The sequence below is a fragment of the Fistularia commersonii genome, unplaced genomic scaffold (assembly GCF_037954325.1).
Source record: "Fistularia commersonii isolate RoL2024-O1a breed Wild unplaced genomic scaffold, RoL_Fcom_v1.0 HiC_scaffold_42, whole genome shotgun sequence".
NCBI lineage: Eukaryota > Metazoa > Chordata > Actinopteri > Syngnathiformes > Fistulariidae > Fistularia > Fistularia commersonii.
The window spans coordinates 157,501-170,000 of NW_028234000.1; positions in this window are offsets into that span (position 1 = coordinate 157,501).

Below are 12,500 nucleotides of genomic sequence, written 5' to 3' on the forward strand. Positions count from 1 at the left end.
CTGGCAGCTCACCCTGACCACCCAGACCCTTTCTCAACTCCTCCCTGAAAACCGTGCAACGCTCCTCCCTTTTCAGCTTCCACCACTTTGTCCTCTGCTCTGCCTTTGTCCTCGTCATCTACCTTGTCACCAGAGTCGTCGCACAAACCGCCATCCTATGCTGTCTGGCTACACGCCCACCTACAACTACTTTGCAGTCACCGATCTCTTTCAGGTTACCTCGTCTATACAAGATGTAGTCTACCTGCGTGCTCCTACCTCCGCTCTTATAAGTTACCCTATGTTCCTGTTTTTTCTGGAAAAAGGTATTCACTACACCCATTTCCATCCCTTTTGCAAAATCTACCACCATCTGTCCCTCTGCATTCCTATCCTGGATACCATATCTGCCCATCACTTCTTCATCCCCTCTATTGCCTTCACCAACATGTCCATTGAAGTCTGCACCAATTACCACTCTCTCATTTCTGGGAATATTCTGCATCACTTCATCCAACTCATTCCAGAACTTCTCCTTCTCTTCAGGTTCACATCCCACCTGTGGCGCATAGCCACTAACAACACTGAGCATCACACCTTCAATTTCCAATTTCAGACTCATAAGTCTATCTGACATTCTTTTCACCTCTAGGACGTTCCTTACAAACTCCTCCTTCAAGATGACTCCTACTCCATTTCTCTTCTTGTCAGCACCATAATAGTATAACTTAAAGCCTGCTCCTAAGCTTCTAGCCTTACTACCCTTCCACCTGGTCTCCTGGACACACAGTATATCCAGCTTCCTTCTCTGCATCGTGTCCATCAACTCTCTACCTTTTCCTGTCATAGTCCCAATATTCAAAGTCCCTACTCTCAGTCCCAGGCTCTTTCCTTTCCTCCTCTCTCTCTGCTTCCGAACACGCACTCCTCCTCTTCTTCTTCTTCTTGTTCTTCGACCCACAGTAGCCCGATTTCCATTAGTACCCTGTAGGTCATCAGTACCAATGGCGGTCGTTGTTAACCCGGTCCGCGACCCATCCGGTATGGTATAGTTATGGTTGACTCGCATGTTTGGTTTTGGCAAACGTTTTACGCCGGATGCCCCTCCTGACGCAACCCTCTGCATTTATCCGGGCTTGGGACCGGCACAGGGAGACACTGCTCCGTGCCCCCCCCCCCCCCCCCCCCCCCCCAAAGGCAGGCTTGGAGAGACACGGGCCAGTGCCGCCCTGAGGCTGCATTACCCTCTCTTTCTTACATTTATTATAAAAATATGCTTATCTTCCTTTTAGCTCATCACACATGTCTTTATGATTTTCAGTCCATGCCTCAGCCGGCCTGAAGCTCCACTGATGCGCATGTGCGGATGCCTCTATCTAGCGGACATAAAATAAAGACAATCATTCAAATGTGAATGAGTCGGCGTGATGCTCCGGGATGTGTGGAGCTCAGGGAGCTCCACGAGTGAGGGAGTTAAGTTAGGGCGGGGGTGCAAGTAGGCTCTAGGATTCCCCGAGTCGGGGCGAGCGATGGGTTTAGAGGCGTATCGCATTGAAGATAATGGCCGCATATCCTTCTTGGACTTTTCTAAAGCCTTTGACTCGGTCGAACATCCATTTATCATAGCAACGCTCGAACATTTTGGATTTGGTTAAATATTCAGGAATGTGATCCGTGGGCTCTATGAGAATATTCATAGCTGTGTCACCCTGCCAAGCGGCACCACTCCGAGCTTCCATGTTGATGTGGGAATCCCCCAAGGTTGCCCCATCTCACCCTATTTATTTATAATTGCTACCGAAATGCTAGCCGTTTATGTTGAAAAGAGCAACGATATCCAAAAGTTAGACGTGCTGGGGACTGAAATTGTTATTAGCCTGCTGGCAGATGACACAACCTTAGTTTTGAAAAATGAACATCAAGTCCCAATAAGTGCCGAAAACAACCAAAACATTCTCCAAGGCTTCAGGATTGTCATTAAACTTAAAGAAATGCAAACTTCTTGCGCTGCATGACTCGCCACTAAAGGAAATCAGCGATGTTTCCATGAAATCAGAAATAAAATACTTGAGCATTTTCCTATCCAAGGACCAAACGTTAAATCAATCCAGGAACATTGAATCTAAACTGAATCAAAGTAAAGCTTAATTCTAATATATGGCTCCAGAGAGATTTATCAATATTAGGCCGGATATATTTGACTAAAATGGATGTGTTTATCCAGATGTATATACCCAGCGTATTCCAATGCTGCTCCAAATCAACTCGTAAAATCTGTTAACCAAATCAATTTCAACTTTATCTGGAGGAACAGACCACACCATCTAAGAAAAATCACATATGGTGAAAGAAACAAGTGAAGGAGGGCTGAAAGTGATAGAGTCGGACTGCTTGAATGGGACATTGAAGGTGAACTGGTTGAAATCCTGGATCAAACCTCATCGTTCTTTCTGGTATTGTACTCCAAACTACTTATTCAACAAAGTCGGCGGCCTGAGTCTTCTGCTTATCTCTGACTTGGATATCAACAAGATTCCTGTCAAATGTTCAGAGTTCCATAAACAAATATTATTATACTGGAAAATGATATACGTACACAATTTCTCACCACACAGTATAATAGTTTGGAACAATCGATATGTACTGCATGGCAACAAACCTCTGTTTTACAAGGAATGCTTTGAGAAAGGTATATGGTCGATAATTGACTTGATGGATGACACTGGCAGTCCTCTGGACAATGAGCAGTTCTGTACTACACACAGATTCAAGCCTCCCATATTAGAGTTGCTAAAGTTACGAAACGCACTGCCTCGACAATTTGTATTCCTGACCAAAAATATAATGACGCACCGAACCGTACAACCACAGTTACCCCGACTATCACTCCAGGGAATCTCAATTGTGGACAAAAAGCGCGGCAACTCCTTTATTAGGAAATGTTTCACAGGAAACTTATTCCCTGGACGTCAAAAAAAAAAAAAAGGATATTTTAAATAAATTTGATGAGGAATCGATTGCCACGCTGCGAACCATGTATCTGACTCTACCCATACCCCCAAGGCAAAAGAGACCCACTTCAAAATTATGACTGACATCTACCCATCTAAGGAATTATCGAGGGTACGCTTTAATTTTGAAGATAATATTTGTACATTTTGTGAAGACAACATTGAAACCACTGACCATATATTTTTTCTCCTTCTCATTCCATCGTCACCAGTTTCCTTCTCAAAAGATGATATAACATTCTGTTTACTTATAAGCAACATAACAGATGAACTCTGTGTCAATGTTCTTTTAGGCCTGGCCAAGTTCTTCATTCACAAGAACAGAATGCAAAAATGCTCCCCAAATTTTAATGTCTTCATAAACGATTTTGAAATATAAAAAAAAAAAAAAAAAAATCCTTAAAACTTATGGAAAAATCCGAAAACAAAAAAATATAGTTACCCATGTCCGAGGTTCCTTTTTTTTTTGGTAAAAAAAAAAAAACAAAAAAAAAAAAACAACTTGATTACATGTTACATTCCCCTTGCAATTTTTTTTTTTTTTTTTTTCGTTTTAATTTCTTATTTGTCTATCTATTGATTTAATTACTTCCTTTTAATTTCTTTTTTTGTCTCGCACTGTAAATTTCTCACAAACCTGTAACACTATTAACTTCTCATTACATACAGAACAAATGTCCTGATGTCCGTTGCTTCCTCATCCCTGGTTGTTTCATTGACATTCAGTTCTACCTTGCTATGTTTATTTGTACATTTGTATATTTGGGTGTACTATTTATGTTCAATTAAAAACAGTTTGATGTCTGAGATTCCTTGTGAACCGCCAACTTAATTACATGTTATATTCCCCTCACAATTTTTTTTTTTCGTTTTTAATTTTATTTTTCTATCTATTTATTTAATTATATCCTTTTAATTTTCTTTTTTTGTCTAGCATTAAAAATTTCTCGCAAACCGTTAACACTATTAACTTCTGATTACTTACAGCACGAATGCGCTTATGCCCCCCCACCCATCCCGCTTTTTCCGTACGGTGGCAGACACTGAGATCGAAAGCAAATGGGTGTCATTGAAATGCAGTAACAGGGTGATAACAGCCGTGTTCGAAGTGTGTAGGGGCTTATAGGAGAGCAGAAGCACGTCACGCAATTCACCTGAGTTCGGAGGATCGGGAGTACCAGGGCCCATAGCGGAGAAGCGGAAGAGCGCAGTTATGTGTCTCTTCTCAAAGGCGGGGAAGCTGGGGGGCAGCAGGACCCCTTAGACCGGCTAATGTGAGCCTTCTCCGGACATAGATCACCCGGACTTATGACTGGAGCTCCCGGACCTCTGGGCACACACATATGTGAATGAGTGGATGAGCTAATGTTGGTTTGGTTGTGGATACGTTTCGGCCAATGCTATCAGCACAGCTATGATTATCCCCAGAACGTTGAGAACGAGCTCCCGGAACTCCAGACATGCGTATATAAAAGAGTGGAATTAAGGTGTGTGTGTGTGTGTGTGTGTGTGTGTGTGTGTGTATACGTGTGGGACAGAAGTAATGTTGGGGACAGAAATTGTTATTAGCCTGCTGGCAGATGACACAACCTTAGTTTTGAAAAATGAACATCAAGTCCCAATAAGTGCTGAAAAAAACCAAAACATTCTCCAAGGCTTCAGGATTGTCATTAAACTTAAAGAAATGCAAACTTCTTGCGCTGCATGACTCGCCACTAAAGGAAATCAGCGATGTTTCTATGAAATCAGAAATAAAATACTTGAGCATTTTCCTATCCAAGGACCAAACGTTAAATCAATCCAGGAACATTGAATCTAAACTGAATCAAAGTAAAGCTTAATTCTAATATATGGCTCCAGAGAGATTTATCAATATTAGGCCGGATATATTTGACTAAAATGGATGTGTTTATCCAGATGTATATACCCAGCGTATTCCAATGCTGCTCCAAATCAACTCGTAAAATCTGTTAACCAAATCAATTTCAACTTTATCTGGAGGAACAGACCACACCATCTAAGAAAAATCACATATGGTGAAAGAAACAAGTGAAGGAGGGCTGAAAGTGATAGAGTTGGACTGCTTGAATGGGACATTGAAGGTGAACTGGTTGAAATCCTGGATCAAACCTCATCGTTCTTTCTGGTATTGTACTCCAAACTACTTATTCAACAAAGTCGGCGGCCTGAGTCTTCTGCTTATCTCTGACTTGGATATCAACAAGATTCCTGTCAAATGTTCAGAGTTCCATAAACAAATATTATTATACTGGAAAATGATATACGTACACAATTTCTCACCACACAGTATAATAGTTTGGAACAATCGATATGTACTGCATGGCAACAAACCTCTGTTTTACAAGGAATGCTTTGAGAAAGGTATATGGTCGATAATTGACTTGATGGATGACACTGGCAGTCCTCTGGACAATGAGCAGTTCTGTACTACACACAGATTCAAGCCTCCCATATTAGAGTTGCTAAAGTTACGAAACGCACTGCCTCGACAATTTGTATTCCTGACCAAAAATATAATGACGCACCGAACCGTACAACCACAGTTACCCCGACTATCACTCCAGGGAATCTCAATTGTGGACAGAAAGCGCGGCAACTCCTTTATTAGGAAATGTTTCACAGGAAACTTATTCCCTGGACGTCAAAAAAAAAAAAAAGGATATTTTAAATAAATTTGATGAGGAATCGATTGCCACGCTGCGAACTATGTATCTGACTCTACCCATACCCCCAAGGCAAAAGAGACCCACTTCAAAATTATGACTGACATCTACCCATCTAAGGAATTATCGAGGGTACGCTTTAATTTTGAAGATAATATTTGTACATTTTGTGAAGACAACATTGAAACCACTGACCATATATTTTTTCTCCTTCTCATTCCATCGTCACCAGTTTCCTTCTCAAAAGATGATATAACATTCTGTTTACTTATAAGCAACATAACAGATGAACTCTGTGTCAATGTTCTTTTAGGCCTGGCCAAGTTCTTCATTCACAAGAACAGAATGCAAAAATGCTCCCCAAATTTTAATGTCTTCATAAACGATTTTGAAATATAAAAAAAAAAAAAAAAAAATCCTTAAAACTTATGGAAAAATCCGAAAACAAAAAAATATAGTTACCCATGTCCGAGGTTCCTTTTTTTTTTGGTAAAAAAAAAAAAAAAAAACAAAAAAAACAACTTGATTACATGTTACATTCCCCTTGCAATTTTTTTTTTTTTTTTTCGTTTTAATTTCTTATTTGTCTATCTATTGATTTAATTACTTCCTTTTAATTTCTTTTTTTGTCTCGCACTGTAAATTTCTCACAAACCTGTAACACTATTAACTTCTCATTACATACAGAACAAATGTCCTGATGTCCGTTGCTTCCTCATCCCTGGTTGTTTCATTGACATTCAGTTCTACCTTGCTATGTTTATTTGTACATTTGTATATTTGGGTGTACTATTTAATTTCAATTAAAAACAGTTTGATGTCTGAGATTCCTTGTGAACCGCCAACTTAATTACATGTTATATTCCCCTCACAATTTTTTTTTTTCGTTTTTAATTTTATTTTTCTATCTATTTATTTAATTATATCCTTCTAATTTTCTTTTTTTGTCTAGCATTAAAAATTTCTCGCAAACCGTTAACACTATTAACTTCTGATTACTTACACCACGAATGCGCTTATGCCCCCCCACCCATCCTGCTTTTTCCGTACGGAGGCAGACACTGAGATCGAAAGCAAATGGGTGTCATTGAAATGCAGTAAAAGGGTGATAACAGCCGTGTTCGAAGTGTGTAGGGGCTTATAGGAGAGCAGAAGCACGTCACGCAATTCACCTGAGTTCGGAGGATCGGGAGTACCAGGGCCCATAGCGGAGAAGCGGAAGAGCGGAGTTATGTGTCTCTTCTCAAAGGCGGGGAAACTGGGGGGCAGCAGGACCCCTTAGACCGGCTAATGTGAGTCTTCTCCGGACATAGATCACCCGGACTTATGACTGGAGCTCCCGGACCTCTGGGCACACACATATGTGAATGAGTGGATGAGCTAATGTTGGTTTGGTTGTGGATACGTTTCGGCCAATGCTATCAGCACAGCTATGATTATCCCCAGAACGTTGAGAACGAGCTCCCGGAACTCCAGACATGCGTATATAAAAGAGTGGAATTAAGGTGTGTGTGTGTGTGTGTGTGTGTGTGTGTGTGTGTGTGTGTGTATGTGTGTATACGTGTGGGACAGAAGTAATGTTGGGGACAGAAATTGTTATTAGCCTGCTGGCAGATGACACAACCTTAGTTTTGAAAAATGAACATCAAGTCCCAATAAGTGCTGAAAAAAACCAAAACATTCTCCAAGGCTTCAGGATTGTCATTAAACTTAAAGAAATGCAAACTTCTTGCGCTGCATGACTCGCCACTAAAGGAAATCAGCGATGTTTCTATGAAATCAGAAATAAAATACTTGAGCATTTTCCTATCCAAGGACCAAACGTTAAATCAATCCAGGAACATTGAATCTAAACTGAATCAAAGTAAAGCTTAATTCTAATATATGGCTCCAGAGAGATTTATCAATATTAGGCCGGATATATTTGACTAAAATGGATGTGTTTATCCAGATGTATATACCCAGCGTATTCCAATGCTGCTCCAAATCAACTCGTAAAATCTGTTAACCAAATCAATTTCAACTTTATCTGGAGGAACAGACCACACCATCTAAGAAAAATCACATATGGTGAAAGAAACAAGTGAAGGAGGGCTGAAAGTGATAGAGTCGGACTGCTTGAATGGGACATTGAAGGTGAACTGGTTGAAATCCTGGATCAAACCTCATCGTTCTTTCTGGTATTGTACTCCAAACTACTTATTCAACAAAGTCGGCGGCCTGAGTCTTCTGCTTATCTCTGACTTGGATATCAACAAGATTCCTGTCAAATGTTCAGAGTTCCATAAACAAATATTATTATACTGGAAAATGATATACGTACACAATTTCTCACCACACAGTATAATAGTTTGGAACAATCGATATGTACTGCATGGCAACAAACCTCTGTTTTACAAGGAATGCTTTGAGAAAGGTATATGGTCAATAATTGACTTGATGGATGACACTGGCAGTCCTCTGGACAATGAGCAGTTCTGTACTACACACAGATTCAAGCCTCCCATATTAGAGTTGCTAAAGTTACGAAACGCACTGCCTCGACAATTTGTATTCCTGACCAAAAATATAATGACGCACCGAACCGTACAACCACAGTTACCCCGACTATCACTCCAGGGAATCTCAATTGTGGACAGAAAGTGCAGCAACTCCTTTATTAGGAAATGTTTCACAGGAAACTTATTCCATGGACGTCAAAAAAAAAGAAAGGATATTTTAAATAAATTTGATGAGGAATCGATTGCCACGCTGCGAACTATGTATCGGACTCTACCCATACCCCCAAGGCAAAAGAGACCCACTTCAAAATTATGACTGACATCTACCCATCTAAGGAATTATCGAGGGTACGCTTTAATTTTGAAGATAATATTTGTACATTTTGTGAAGACAACATTGAAACCACTGACCATATATTTTTTCTCCTTCTCATTCCATCGTCACCAGTTTCCTTCTCAAAAGATGATATAACATTCTGTTTACTTATAAGCAACATAACAGATGAACTCTGTGTCAATGTTCTTTTAGGCCTGGCCAAGTTCTTCATTCACAAGAACAGAATGCAAAAATGCTCCCCAAATTTTAATGTCTTCATAAACGATTTTGAAATATAAAAAAAAAAAAAAAAATCCTTAAAACTTATGGAAAAATCCGAAAACAAAAAAATATAGTTACCCATGTCCGAGGTTCCTTTTTTTTTTGGTAAAAAAAAAACAAAAAACAAAAAAAACAACTTGATTACATGTTACATTCCCCTTGCAATTTTTTTTTTTTTTTTTCGTTTTAATTTCTTATTTGTCTATCTATTGATTTAATTACTTCCTTTTAATTTCTTTTTTTGTCTCGCACTGTAAATTTCTCACAAACCTGTAACACTATTAACTTCTCATTACATACAGAACAAATGTCCTGATGTCCGTTGCTTCCTCATCCCTGGTTGTTTCATTGACATTCAGTTCTACCTTGCTATGTTTATTTGTACATTTGTATATTTGGGTGTACTATTTATGTTCAATTAAAAACAGTTTGATGTCTGAGATTCCTTGTGAACCGCCAACTTAATTACATGTTATATTCCCCTCACAATTTTTTTTTTTCGTTTTTAATTTTATTTTTCTATCTATTTATTTAATTATATCCTTCTAATTTTCTTTTTTTGTCTAGCATTAAAAATTTCTCGCAAACCGTTAACACTATTAACTTCTGATTACTTACACCACGAATGCGCTTATGCCCCCCCACCCATCCCGCTTTTTCCGTACGGAGGCAGACACTGAGATCGAAAGCAAATGGGTGTCATTGAAATGCAGTAACAGGGTGATAACAGCCGTGTTCGAAGTGTGTAGGGGCTTATAGGAGAGCAGAAGCACGTCACGCAATTCACCTGAGTTCGGAGGATCGGGAGTACCAGGGCCCATAGCGGAGAAGCGGAAGAGCGGAGTTATGTGTCTCTTCTCAAAGGCGGGGAAGCTGGGGGGCAGCAGGACCCCTTAGACCGGCTAAGGTGAGCCTACTCCGGACAGAGATCACCCGGAGTTATGACTGGAGCTCCCGGACCTCTGGGCACACACATATGTGAATGACTGGATGAGCTAATGTTGGTTTGGTTGTGGATACGTTTCGGCCAATGCTATCAGCACAGCGATGATGAGTTCAGGTGTGTCTGTGTGTGTTTGTGTGTTTGTGTGTGTGTATGTGTGTGTGTGTGTGTGTGCGTGTGTTTGTGTGTGTGTGAGAGTTTGTTTTTGTGGGTTGGGGGGGGTTCCCGCGGACACGGAGTACCAGGGCCTGGAGCGGATGAGGTGAGGAGCGGAGGAGAGCAGAAGCCCGGACCGTGATTCGCTTGTGTCCAGCGGTTCGGGAGTTCCAGGGCCCGAAACGGAGGAGCGGAGGAGCGGAGGAGCGGAGGAGCGGAGGAGCGGAGGAGCGGAGGACAGCAAAACCCCTTTCTGCAATTCGCCTGAGTCCGGCGGATCGGTAGTACCTGGTTCCGCAGCGGATGAGCGGAGGAGTGGAGGAGATGTTTCTCTTCTCAGAGGCGGCGAGGGGGGGGGGGCAGGACCCCTTACCCTTATCCCCCCCGGACGTTTGAGTGGAGCTCCCGGACCTCCGGGCACGCACATGCGAATGACTGGATCACAGGGAGTGCCAGGGCCTGGAGCGGATGAGCAGAGGAGAGGCGGAGGGCAGAAGCCCGGCCCTGTTCAAGAGTTCCAGGGTCCAAAGCGGGGGAGCGAAGAAGCGGAGGAGGGGAGGAGAGCAGAAGAGCAAAAAACTGGCCCGGAATTCACCGAAGTCCCGCGGATCGGGAGTTCCAGGGCCCGGAGCGGAAGAGCGGAGGAGCGGAGGAGAGGAGGAGCGGAGCAAAGCTAAGCCCGTCTTAACAACAAGGAAATTACAGATGAGGCTATAATTTCTAATGAAAACTTTAAATTCTATAGCCACGTATACACTTCGACATTGTCAAAAAGCGATTGTGACTCCTTTCCATTAAATATTCCTCAATATATCCCAAAAATAAACAACAAACAATATATGTTTGTTTATATATGTTTATATATAAACAACAAAAAATATACAGTTTGATGTCTGAGATTCCTTGTGAATCGCCAACTTAATTACATGTCGTATTCCCCTTGCATTTTTTTTTTTTGGTTTTAATTTCATTTGTCTATCTATTTATCTAATTATTTCCTTTTAATTTCGTTTTTTGTCTAGCACTGTAAATTTCTCACAAACCTGTAACACTATTAACTTCTCATTACATACAGAACAAATGTCCTCATGTCCGTTGCTTCCTCATGCCTGGTTGTTTCATTGACATTCAGTTCTACCTTGCTATGTTTATTTGTACATTTGTATATTTGGGTGTACTATTTATGTTCAATTAAAAACAGTTTGATGTCTGAGATTCCCTGTGAACCGCCAACTTAATTACATGTTATATTCCCCTCACAATTTTTTTTTTTTCGTTTTTAATTTTATTTTTCTATCTATTTATTTAATTATATCCTTTTAATTTTCTTTTTTTGTCTAGCATTAAAAATTTCTCGCAAACCGTTAACACTATTAACTTCTGATTACTTACAGCACGAATGCGCTTATGCCCCCCCACCCCCCACCCCCCCCGCTTTTTCCGTACGGTGGCAGACACTGAGATCGAAAGCAAATGGGTGTCATTGAAATGCAGTAACAGGGTGATAACAGCCGTGTTCGAAGTGTGTAGGGGCTTATAGTAGAGCAGAAGCACGTCACGCAATTCACCTGAGTTCGGAGGATCGGGAGTACCAGGGCCCATAGCGGAGAAGCGGAAGAGCGGAGTTATGTGTCTCTTCTCAAAGGCCGGGAAGCTGGGGGGCAGCAGGACCCCTTAGAGCGGCTAATGTGAGCCTTCTCCGGACATAGATCACCCGGACTTATGACTGGAGCTCCCGGACCTCTGGGCACACACATATGTGAATGAGTGGATGAGCTAATGTTGGTTTGGTTGTGGAAACGTTTCGGCCAATGCTATTAGCACAGCTATGATGAGTTCAGGTGTGTCTGTGTGTGTTTGTGTGTTTGTGTGTGTGTGTGTGTGTGTGTGTGTGCGTGTGTTTGTGTGTGTGTGAGAGTTTGTTTTTGTGGGTTGGGGGGGGTTCCCGCGGACACGGAGTACCAGGGCCTGGAGCGGATGAGGTGAGGAGCGGAGGAGAGCAGAAGCCCGGAGCGTGATTCGCTTGTGTCCAGCGGTTCGGGAGTTCCAGGGCCCGAAACGGAGGAGCGGAGGAGCGGAGGACGGCAAAACCCCTTTCTGCAATTCGCCTGAGTCCGGCGGATCGGTAATACCTGGTTCCGCAGCGGAGGAGCGGAGGAGTGGAGGAGATGTTTCTCTTCTCAGAGGCGGCGAGGGGGGGGGACAGGACACCTTACCCTTACCCCCCCCGGACGTTTGAGTGGAGCTCCCGGACCTCCGGGCACGCACATGCGAATGACTGGATCACAGGGAGTGCCAGGGCCTGGAGCGGATGAGCAGAGGAGAGGCGGAGGGCAGAAGCCCGGCCCTTTTCAAGAGTTCCAGGGTCCAAAGCGGGGGAGCGAAGAAGCGGAGGAGGGGAGGAGAGCAGAAGAGCAAAAAACTGGCCCGGAATTCACCGAAGTCCCGCGGATCGGGAGTTCCAGGGCCCGGAGCGGAAGAGCGGAGGAGAGGAGGAGCGGAGCAAAGCGGAAGCCCGTCTTAACAACAAGGAAATTACAGATGAGGCTATCATTTCCAATGAAAACTTTAAATTCTATAGCCACGTATACACTTCGACATTGTCAAAAAGCGATTGTGACTCCTTTC